Raw genomic sequence first — 12779 nt, 5'->3', positions numbered from 1 at the left:
ATTCGGAGTGATCTACAACTTTGGTCCTGTGACATTTTGTCGTATCTCTCTCCCTTATACGTTAAATTTGGCCGTATTTCTGGATTGTTCGTAAATTTGGTGATTTTTACAAGTATATTTTATTGTTTGACACACTTATAAGAATGATAGGATCATCACGTTGTGTGCGCACATTGGCACGATTAAGGGACATATGTGTACCAAATTTCATGATTCTAGCTTATACATAAGTAGGCAAAATGTAATGTAAAATGTTAAAAATGCACCCAAATTTCACCCTATTCAAAATGTGAACTCAATTTACCCCCTTAATATGGGAGATACGAGGAAGTGGTTTAGATACAAACATGTAGAGCGATAAATGAGGCGTCTGATGGCGCAAACCGTTTCTTAATATCATAAACCGTTTAGGAGATATGAATCTCGAAGTGGAAGTCTGCACTTTTCAACGTGCTCATGCTTATCCGTCATCTATATATATAAAAGCAAGTCGGGCTGGAGCGATGTATATATAAATATTTAAAAATGAAAAAAGACGTGAATTAATGAGGCACTTCCAGAAATCTCAGAAATTTGAAACTTGGTACGAGGGAAACTGATGACCCCAGGATCCCTAGAAAAATCGGAAATTCTCAAAATTCCCTGAAGGGGGCACGCTGGGGAGGCTCAAATTTTGGGCTCAGTATAAGAACACAGTCGTATAGTATATCCAAAACGATAACCTATAGGTTTCGTGGGTATATAAAAGCAAGTCGGGCTGGAGCGATGTATATATAAATATTTAAAAATGAAAAAAGTCGTGAATTAATGAGGCACTTCCAGAAATCTCAGAAATTTGAAACTTGGTACGAGGGAAACTGATGACCCCAGGATCCCTAGAAAAATCGGAAATTCTCAAAATTCCCTGAAGGGGGCACGCTGGGGGGGCTCAAATTTTGGGCTCAGTATAAGAACACAGTCGTATAGTATATCCAAAACGATAACCTATAGGTTTCGTGGGCTTAAAAATTTTCGGGAATTTCCTCATTTTTATCCCCCATCCCCCCAAATCAAGATGGCGGCACAACCTGCGAGACGAGGTAGACAATTGAAATTTGGTGAAATTATAGCTTTTGGTCTCTAACCGACGGGAAAATTCCAAGATGTTCAATTTTTTCACTTTTTACCCCCTAGGATATCGAAATATGGAGGCAATTTTAATGACTGTGCAGACATTCCTTTTGAGCTATTTTTTGGCTAAACGGTAAGTCGTATCACAAAACGGATGGCACAATGTCTCTTCAATTCGGAGTGATCTACAACTTTGGTCCTGTGACATTTTGTCGTATCTCTCTCCCTTATACGTTAAATTTGGCCGTATTTCTGGATTGTTCGTAAATTTGGTGATTTTTACAAGTATATTTTATTGTTTGACACACTTATAAGAATGATAGGATCATCACGTTGTGTGCGCACATTGGCACGATTAAGGGACATATGTGTACCAAATTTCATGATTCTAGCTTATACATAAGTAGGCAAAATGTAATGTAAAATGTTAAAAATGCACCCAAATTTCACCCTATTCAAAATTTGAACTCAATTTACCCCCTTAATATGGGAGATACGAGGAAGTGGTTTAGATACAAACATGTAGAGCGATAAATGAGGCGTCTGATGGCGCAAACCGTTTCTTAATATCATAAACCGTTTAGGAGATATGAATCTCGAAGTGGAAGTCTGCACTTTTCAACGTGCTCATGCTTATCCGTCATCTATATATATAAAAGCAAGTCGGGCTGGAGCGATGTATATATAAATATTTAAAAATGAAAAAAGACGTGAATTAATGAGGCACTTCCAGAAATCTCAGAAATTTGAAACTTGGTACGAGGGAAACTGATGACCCCAGGATCCCTAGAAAAATCGGAAATTCTCAAAATTCCCTGAAGGGGGCACGCTGGGGGGGCTCAAATTTTGGGCTCAGTATAAGAACACAGTCGTATAGTATATCCAAAACGATAACCTATAGGTTTCGTGGGCTTAAAAATTTTCGGGAATTTCCTCATTTTTATCCCCCATCCCCCCAAATCAAGATGGCGGCACAACCTGCGAGACGAGGTAGACAATTGAAATTTGGTGAAATTATAGCTTTTGGTCTCTAACCGACGGGAAAATTCCAAGATGTTCAATTTTTTCACTTTTTACCCCCTAGGATATCGAAATATGGAGGCAATTTTAATGACTGTGCAGACATTCCTTTTGAGCTATTTTTTGGCTAAACGGTAAGTCGTATCACAAAACGGATGGCACAATGTCTCTTCAATTCGGAGTGATCTACAACTTTGGTCCTGTGACATTTTGTCGTATCTCTCTCCCTTATACGTTAAATTTGGCCGTATTTCTGGATTGTTCGTAAATTTGGTGATTTTTACAAGTATATTTTATTGTTTGACACACTTATAAGAATGATAGGATCATCACGTTGTGTGCGCACATTGGCACGATTAAGGGACATATGTGTACCAAATTTCATGATTCTAGCTTATACATAAGTAGGCAAAATGTAATGTAAAATGTTAAAAATGCACCCAAATTTCACCCTATTCAAAATTTGAACTCAATTTACCCCCTTAATATGGGAGATACGAGGAAGTGGTTTAGATACAAACATGTAGAGCGATAAATGAGGCGTCTGATGGCGCAAACCGTTTCTTAATATCATAAACCGTTTAGGAGATATGAATCTCGAAGTGGAAGTCTGCACTTTTCAACGTGCTCATGCTTATCCGTCATCTATATATATAAAAGCAAGTCGGGCTGGAGCGATGTATATATAAATATTTAAAAATGAAAAAAGACGTGAATTAATGAGGCACTTCCAGAAATCTCAGAAATTTGAAACTTGGTACGAGGGAAACTGATGACCCCAGGATCCCTAGAAAAATCGGAAATTCTCAAAATTCCCTGAAGGGGGCACGCTGGGGAGGCTCAAATTTTGGGCTCAGTATAAGAACACAGTCGTATAGTATATCCAAAACGATAACCTATAGGTTTCGTGGGTATATAAAAGCAAGTCGGGCTGGAGCGATGTATATATAAATATTTAAAAATGAAAAAAGTCGTGAATTAATGAGGCACTTCCAGAAATCTCAGAAATTTGAAACTTGGTACGAGGGAAACTGATGACCCCAGGATCCCTAGAAAAATCGGAAATTCTCAAAATTCCCTGAAGGGGGCACGCTGGGGGGGCTCAAATTTTGGGCTCAGTATAAGAACACAGTCGTATAGTATATCCAAAACGATAACCTATAGGTTTCGTGGGCTTAAAAATTTTCGGGAATTTCCTCATTTTTATCCCCCATCCCCCCAAATCAAGATGGCGGCACAACCTGCGAGACGAGGTAGACAATTGAAATTTGGTGAAATTATAGCTTTTGGTCTCTAACCGACGGGAAAATTCCAAGATGTTCAATTTTTTCACTTTTTACCCCCTAGGATATCGAAATATGGAGGCAATTTTAATGACTGTGCAGACATTCCTTTTGAGCTATTTTTTGGCTAAACGGTAAGTCGTATCACAAAACGGATGGCACAATGTCTCTTCAATTCGGAGTGATCTACAACTTTGGTCCTGTGACATTTTGTCGTATCTCTCTCCCTTATACGTTAAATTTGGCCGTATTTCTGGATTGTTCGTAAATTTGGTGATTTTTACAAGTATATTTTATTGTTTGACACACTTATAAGAATGATAGGATCATCACGTTGTGTGCGCACATTGGCACGATTAAGGGACATATGTGTACCAAATTTCATGATTCTAGCTTATACATAAGTAGGCAAAATGTAATGTAAAATGTTAAAAATGCACCCAAATTTCACCCTATTCAAAATTTGAACTCAATTTACCCCCTTAATATGGGAGATACGAGGAAGTGGTTTAGATACAAACATGTAGAGCGATAAATGAGGCGTCTGATGGCGCAAACCGTTTCTTAATATCATAAACCGTTTAGGAGATATGAATCTCGAAGTGGAAGTCTGCACTTTTCAACGTGCTCATGCTTATCCGTCATCTATATATATAAAAGCAAGTCGGGCTGGAGCGATGTATATATAAATATTTAAAAATGAAAAAAGACGTGAATTAATGAGGCACTTCCAGAAATCTCAGAAATTTGAAACTTGGTACGAGGGAAACTGATGACCCCAGGATCCCTAGAAAAATCGGAAATTCTCAAAATTCCCTGAAGGGGGCACGCTGGGGGGGCTCAAATTTTGGGCTCAGTATAAGAACACAGTCGTATAGTATATCCAAAACGATAACCTATAGGTTTCGTGGGCTTAAAAATTTTCGGGAATTTCCTCATTTTTATCCCCCATCCCCCCAAATCAAGATGGCGGCACAACCTGCGAGACGAGGTAGACAATTGAAATTTGGTGAAATTATAGCTTTTGGTCTCTAACCGACGGGAAAATTCCAAGATGTTCAATTTTTTCACTTTTTACCCCCTAGGATATCGAAATATGGAGGCAATTTTAATGACTGTGCAGACATTCCTTTTGAGCTATTTTTTGGCTAAACGGTAAGTCGTATCACAAAACGGATGGCACAATGTCTCTTCAATTCGGAGTGATCTACAACTTTGGTCCTGTGACATTTTGTCGTATCTCTCTCCCTTATACGTTAAATTTGGCCGTATTTCTGGATTGTTCGTAAATTTGGTGATTTTTACAAGTATATTTTATTGTTTGACACACTTATAAGAATGATAGGATCATCACGTTGTGTGCGCACATTGGCACGATTAAGGGACATATGTGTACCAAATTTCATGATTCTAGCTTATACATAAGTAGGCAAAATGTAATGTAAAATGTTAAAAATGCACCCAAATTTCACCCTATTCAAAATTTGAACTCAATTTACCCCCTTAATATGGGAGATACGAGGAAGTGGTTTAGATACAAACATGTAGAGCGATAAATGAGGCGTCTGATGGCGCAAACCGTTTCTTAATATCATAAACCGTTTAGGAGATATGAATCTCGAAGTGGAAGTCTGCACTTTTCAACGTGCTCATGCTTATCCGTCATCTATATATATAAAAGCAAGTCGGGCTGGAGCGATGTATATATAAATATTTAAAAATGAAAAAAGACGTGAATTAATGAGGCACTTCCAGAAATCTCAGAAATTTGAAACTTGGTACGAGGGAAACTGATGACCCCAGGATCCCTAGAAAAATCGGAAATTCTCAAAATTCCCTGAAGGGGGCACGCTGGGGAGGCTCAAATTTTGGGCTCAGTATAAGAACACAGTCGTATAGTATATCCAAAACGATAACCTATAGGTTTCGTGGGTATATAAAAGCAAGTCGGGCTGGAGCGATGTATATATAAATATTTAAAAATGAAAAAAGTCGTGAATTAATGAGGCACTTCCAGAAATCTCAGAAATTTGAAACTTGGTACGAGGGAAACTGATGACCCCAGGATCCCTAGAAAAATCGGAAATTCTCAAAATTCCCTGAAGGGGGCACGCTGGGGGGGCTCAAATTTTGGGCTCAGTATAAGAACACAGTCGTATAGTATATCCAAAACGATAACCTATAGGTTTCGTGGGCTTAAAAATTTTCGGGAATTTCCTCATTTTTATCCCCCATCCCCCCAAATCAAGATGGCGGCACAACCTGCGAGACGAGGTAGACAATTGAAATTTGGTGAAATTATAGCTTTTGGTCTCTAACCGACGGGAAAATTCCAAGATGTTCAATTTTTTCACTTTTTACCCCCTAGGATATCGAAATATGGAGGCAATTTTAATGACTGTGCAGACATTCCTTTTGAGCTATTTTTTGGCTAAACGGTAAGTCGTATCACAAAACGGATGGCACAATGTCGCTTCAATTCGGAGTGATCTACAACTTTGGTCCTGTGACATTTTGTCGTATCTCTCTCCCTTATACGTTAAATTTGGCCGTATTTCTGGATTGTTCGTAAATTTGGTGATTTTTACAAGTATATTTTATTGTTTGACACACTTATAAGAATGATAGGATCATCACGTTGTGTGCGCACATTGGCACGATTAAGGGACATATGTGTACCAAATTTCATGATTCTAGCTTATACATAAGTAGGCAAAATGTAATGTAAAATGTTAAAAATGCACCCAAATTTCACCCTATTCAAAATTTGAACTCAATTTACCCCCTTAATATGGGAGATACGAGGAAGTGGTTTAGATATAAACATGTAGAGCGATAAATGAGGCGTCTGATGGCGCAAACCGTTTCTTAATATCATAAACCGTTTAGGAGATATGAATCTCGAAGTGGAAGTCTGCACTTTTCAACGTGCTCATGCTTATCCGTCATCTATATATATAAAAGCAAGTCGGGCTGGAGCGATGTATATATAAATATTTAAAAATGAAAAAAGACGTGAATTAATGAGGCACTTCCAGAAATCTCAGAAATTTGAAACTTGGTACGAGGGAAACTGATGACCCCAGGATCCCTAGAAAAATCGGAAATTCTCAAAATTCCCTGAAGGGGGCACGCTGGGGGGGGCTCAAATTTTGGGCTCAGTATAAGAACACAGTCGTATAGTATATCCAAAACGATAACCTATAGGTTTCGTGGGCTTAAAAATTTTCGGGAATCTCCTCATTTTTATCCCCCATCCCCCCAAATCAAGATGGCGGCACAACCTGCGAGACGAGGTAGACAATTGAAATTTGGTGAAATTATAGCTTTTGGTCTCTAACCGACGGGAAAATTCCAAGATGTTCAATTTTTTCACTTTTTACCCCCTAGGATATCGAAATATGGAGGCAATTTTAATGACTGTGCAGACATTCCTTTTGAGCTATTTTTTGGCTAAACGGTAAGTCGTATCACAAAACGGATGGCACAATGTCTCTTCAATTCGGAGTGATCTACAACTTTGGTCCTGTGACATTTTGTCGTATCTCTCTCCCTTATACGTTAAATTTGGCCGTATTTCTGGATTGTTCGTAAATTTGGTGATTTTTACAAGTATATTTTATTGTTTGACACACTTATAAGAATGATAGGATCATCACGTTGTGTGCGCACATTGGCACGATTAAGGGACATATGTGTACCAAATTTCATGATTCTAGCTTATACATAAGTAGGCAAAATGTAATGTAAAATGTTAAAAATGCACCCAAATTTCACCCTATTCAAAATTTGAACTCAATTTACCCCCTTAATATGGGAGATACGAGGAAGTGGTTTAGATACAAACATGTAGAGCGATAAATGAGGCGTCTGATGGCGCAAACCGTTTCTTAATATCATAAACCGTTTAGGAGATATGAATCTCGAAGTGGAAGTCTGCACTTTTCAACGTGCTCATGCTTATCCGTCATCTATATATATAAAAGCAAGTCGGGCTGGAGCGATGTATATATAAATATTTAAAAATGAAAAAAGACGTGAATTAATGAGGCACTTCCAGAAATCTCAGAAATTTGAAACTTGGTACGAGGGAAACTGATGACCCCAGGATCCCTAGAAAAATCGGAAATTCTCAAAATTCCCTGAAGGGGGCACGCTGGGGAGGCTCAAATTTTGGGCTCAGTATAAGAACACAGTCGTATAGTATATCCAAAACGATAACCTATAGGTTTCGTGGGTATATAAAAGCAAGTCGGGCTGGAGCGATGTATATATAAATATTTAAAAATGAAAAAAGTCGTGAATTAATGAGGCACTTCCAGAAATCTCAGAAATTTGAAACTTGGTACGAGGGAAACTGATGACCCCAGGATCCCTAGAAAAATCGGAAATTCTCAAAATTCCCTGAAGGGGGCACGCTGGGGGGGCTCAAATTTTGGGCTCAGTATAAGAACACAGTCGTATAGTATATCCAAAACGATAACCTATAGGTTTCGTGGGCTTAAAAATTTTCGGGAATTTCCTCATTTTTATCCCCCATCCCCCCAAATCAAGATGGCGGCACAACCTGCGAGACGAGGTAGACAATTGAAATTTGGTGAAATTATAGCTTTTGGTCTCTAACCGACGGGAAAATTCCAAGATGTTCAATTTTTTCACTTTTTACCCCCTAGGATATCGAAATATGGAGGCAATTTTAATGACTGTGCAGACATTCCTTTTGAGCTATTTTTTGGCTAAACGGTAAGTCGTATCACAAAACGGATGGCACAACGTCTCTTCAATTCGGAGTGATCTACAACTTTGGTCCTGTGACATTTTGTCGTATCTCTCTCCCTTATACGTTAAATTTGGCCGTATTTCTGGATTGTTCGTAAATTTGGTGATTTTTACAAGTATATTTTATTGTTTGACACACTTATAAGAATGATAGGATCATCACGTTGTGTGCGCACATTGGCACGATTAAGGGACATATGTGTACCAAATTTCATGATTCTAGCTTATACATAAGTAGGCAAAATGTAATGTAAAATGTTAAAAATGCACCCAAATTTCACCCTATTCAAAATTTGAACTCAATTTACCCCCTTAATATGGGAGATACGAGGAAGTGGTTTAGATACAAACATGTAGAGCGATAAATGAGGCGTCTGATGGCGCAAACCGTTTCTTAATATCATAAACCGTTTAGGAGATATGAATCTCGAAGTGGAAGTCTGCACTTTTCAACGTGCTCATGCTTATCCGTCATCTATATATATAAAAGCAAGTCGGGCTGGAGCGATGTATATATAAATATTTAAAAATGAAAAAAGACGTGAATTAATGAGGCACTTCCAGAAATCTCAGAAATTTGAAACTTGGTACGAGGGAAACTGATGACCCCAGGATCCCTAGAAAAATCGGAAATTCTCAAAATTCCCTGAAGGGGGCACGCTGGGGGGGCTCAAATTTTGGGCTCAGTATAAGAACACAGTCGTATAGTATATCCAAAACGATAACCTATAGGTTTCGTGGGCTTAAAAATTTTCGGGAATTTCCTCATTTTTATCCCCCATCCCCCCAAATCAAGATGGCGGCACAACCTGCGAGACGAGGTAGACAATTGAAATTTGGTGAAATTATAGCTTTTGGTCTCTAACCGACGGGAAAATTCCAAGATGTTCAATTTTTTCACTTTTTACCCCCTAGGATATCGAAATATGGAGGCAATTTTAATGACTGTGCAGACATTCCTTTTGAGCTATTTTTTGGCTAAACGGTAAGTCGTATCACAAAACGGATGGCACAATGTCTCTTCAATTCGGAGTGATCTACAACTTTGGTCCTGTGACATTTTGTCGTATCTCTCTCCCTTATACGTTAAATTTGGCCGTATTTCTGGATTGTTCGTAAATTTGGTGATTTTTACAAGTATATTTTATTGTTTGACACACTTATAAGAATGATAGGATCATCACGTTGTGTGCGCACATTGGCACGATTAAGGGACATATGTGTACCAAATTTCATGATTCTAGCTTATACATAAGTAGGCAAAATGTAATGTAAAATGTTAAAAATGCACCCAAATTTCACCCTATTCAAAATTTGAACTCAATTTACCCCCTTAATATGGGAGATACGAGGAAGTGGTTTAGATACAAACATGTAGAGCGATAAATGAGGCGTCTGATGGCGCAAACCGTTTCTTAATATCATAAACCGTTTAGGAGATATGAATCTCGAAGTGGAAGTCTGCACTTTTCAACGTGCTCATGCTTATCCGTCATCTATATCTATATATATAAAAGCAAGTCGGGCTGGAGCGATGTATATATAAATATTTAAAAATGAAAAAAGACGTGAATTAATGAGGCACTTCCAGAAATCTCAGAAATTTGAAACTTGGTAGGAGGGAAACTGATGACCCCAGGATCCCTAGAAAAATCGGAAATTCTCAAAATTCCCTGAAGGGGGCACGCTGGGGGGGGCTCAAATTTTGGGCTCAGTATAAGAACACAGTCGTATAGTATATCCAAAACGATAACCTATAGGTTTCGTGGGCTTAAAAATTTTCGGGAATCTCCTCATTTTTATCCCCCATCCCCCCAAATCAAGATGGCGGCACAACCTGCGAGACGAGGTAGACAATTGAAATTTGGTGAAATTATAGCTTTTGGTCTCTAACCGACGGGAAAATTCCAAGATGTTCAATTTTTTCACTTTTTACCCCCTAGGATATCGAAATATGGAGGCAATTTTAATGACTGTGCAGACATTCCTTTTGAGCTATTTTTTGGCTAAACGGTAAGTCGTATCACAAAACGGATGGCACAATGTCTCTTCAATTCGGAGTGATCTACAACTTTGGTCCTGTGACATTTTGTCGTATCTCTCTCCCTTATACGTTAAATTTGGCCGTATTTCTGGATTGTTCGTAAATTTGGTGATTTTTACAAGTATATTTTATTGTTTGACACACTTATAAGAATGATAGGATCATCACGTTGTGTGCGCACATTGGCACGATTAAGGGACATATGTGTACCAAATTTCATGATTCTAGCTTATACATAAGTAGGCAAAATGTAATGTAAAATGTTAAAAATGCACCCAAATTTCACCCTATTCAAAATTTGAACTCAATTTACCCCCTTAATATGGGAGATACGAGGAAGTGGTTTAGATACAAACATGTAGAGCGATAAATGAGGCGTCTGATGGCGCAAACCGTTTCTTAATATCATAAACCGTTTAGGAGATATGAATCTCGAAGTGGAAGTCTGCACTTTTCAACGTGCTCATGCTTATCCGTCATCTATCTATATATATAAAAGCAAGTCGGGCTGGAGCGATGTATATATAAATATTTAAAAATGAAAAAAGACGTGAATTAATGAGGCACTTCCAGAAATCTCAGAAATTTGAAACTTGGTACGAGGGAAACTGATGACCCCAGGATCCCTAGAAAAATCGGAAATTCTCAAAATTCCCTGAAGGGGGCACGCTGGGGAGGCTCAAATTTTGGGCTCAGTATAAGAACACAGTCGTATAGTATATCCAAAACGATAACCTATAGGTTTCGTGGGTATACAAAAGCAAGTCGGGCTGGAGCGATGTATATATAAATATTTAAAAATGAAAAAAGTCGTGAATTAATGAGGCACTTCCAGAAATCTCAGAAATTTGAAACTTGGTACGAGGGAAACTGATGACCCCAGGATCCCTAGAAAAATCGGAAATTCTCAAAATTCCCTGAAGGGGGCACGCTGGGGGGGCTCAAATTTTGGGCTCAGTATAAGAACACAGTCGTATAGTATATCCAAAACGATAACCTATAGGTTTCGTGGGTATATAAAAGCAAGTCGGGCTGGAGCGATGTATATATAAATATTTAAAAATGAAAAAAGACGTGAATTAATGAGGCACTTCCAGAAATCTCAGAAATTTGAAACTTGGTACGAGGGAAACTGATGACCCCAGGATCCCTAGAAAAATCGGAAATTCTCAAAATTCCCTGAAGGGGGCACGCTGGGGGGGCTCAAATTTTGGGCTCAGTATAAGAACACAGTCGTATAGTATATCCAAAACGATAACCTATAGGTTTCGTGGGCTTAAAAATTTTCGGGAATTTCCTCATTTTTATCCCCCATCCCCCCAAATCAAGATGGCGGCACAACCTGCGAGACGAGGTAGACAATTGAAATTTGGTGAAATTATAGCTTTTGGTCTCTAACCGACGGGAAAATTCCAAGATGTTCAATTTTTTCACTTTTTACCCCCTAGGATATCGAAATATGGAGGCAATTTTAATGACTGTGCAGACATTCCTTTTGAGCTATTTTTTGGCTAAACGGTAAGTCGTATCACAAAACGGATGGCACAATGTCTCTTCAATTCGGAGTGATCTACAACTTTGGTCCTGTGACATTTTGTCGTATCTCTCTCCCTTATACGTTAAATTTGGCCGTATTTCTGGATTGTTCGTAAATTTGGTGATTTTTACAAGTATATTTTATTGTTTGACACACTTATAAGAATGATAGGATCATCACGTTGTGTGCGCACATTGGCACGATTAAGGGACATATGTGTACCAAATTTCATGATTCTAGCTTATACATAAGTAGGCAAAATGTAATGTAAAATGTTAAAAATGCACCCAAATTTCACCCTATTCAAAATTTGAACTCAATTTACCCCCTTAATATGGGAGATACGAGGAAGTGGTTTAGATACAAACACGTAGAGCGATAAATGAGGCGTCTGATGGCGCAAACCGTTTCTTAATATCATAAACCGTTTAGGAGATATGAATCTCGAAGTGGAAGTCTGCACTTTTCAACGTGCTCATGCTTATCCGTCATCTATCTATATATATAAAAGCAAGTCGGGCTGGAGCGATGTATATATAAATATTTAAAAATGAAAAAAGACGTGAATTAATGAGGCACTTCCAGAAATCTCAGAAATTTGAAACTTGGTACGAGGGAAACTGATGACCCCAGGATCCCTAGAAAAATCGGAAATTCTCAAAATTCCCTGAAGGGGGCACGCTGGGGAGGCTCAAATTTTGGGCTCAGTATAAGAACACAGTCGTATAGTATATCCAAAACGATAACCTATAGGTTTCGTGGGTATATAAAAGCAAGTCGGGCTGGAGCGATGTATATATAAATATTTAAAAATGAAAAAAGACGTGAATTAATGAGGCACTTCCAGAAATCTCAGAAATTTGAAACTTGGTACGAGGGAAACTGATGACCCCAGGATCCCTAGAAAAATCGGAAATTCTCAAAATTCCCTGAAGGGGGCACGCTGGGGGGGCTCAAATTTTGGGCTCAGTATAAGAACACAGTCGTATAGTATATCCAAAACGAT

The sequence above is a fragment of the Anabrus simplex genome, chromosome 7, assembly GCF_040414725.1.
Source record: "Anabrus simplex isolate iqAnaSimp1 chromosome 7, ASM4041472v1, whole genome shotgun sequence".
In the NCBI taxonomy this organism is placed as follows: Eukaryota; Metazoa; Arthropoda; class Insecta; order Orthoptera; family Tettigoniidae; genus Anabrus; species Anabrus simplex.
The sequence above is the reverse complement of the archived record's forward strand: the minus strand, read 5'-3'. Positions refer to the sequence as shown.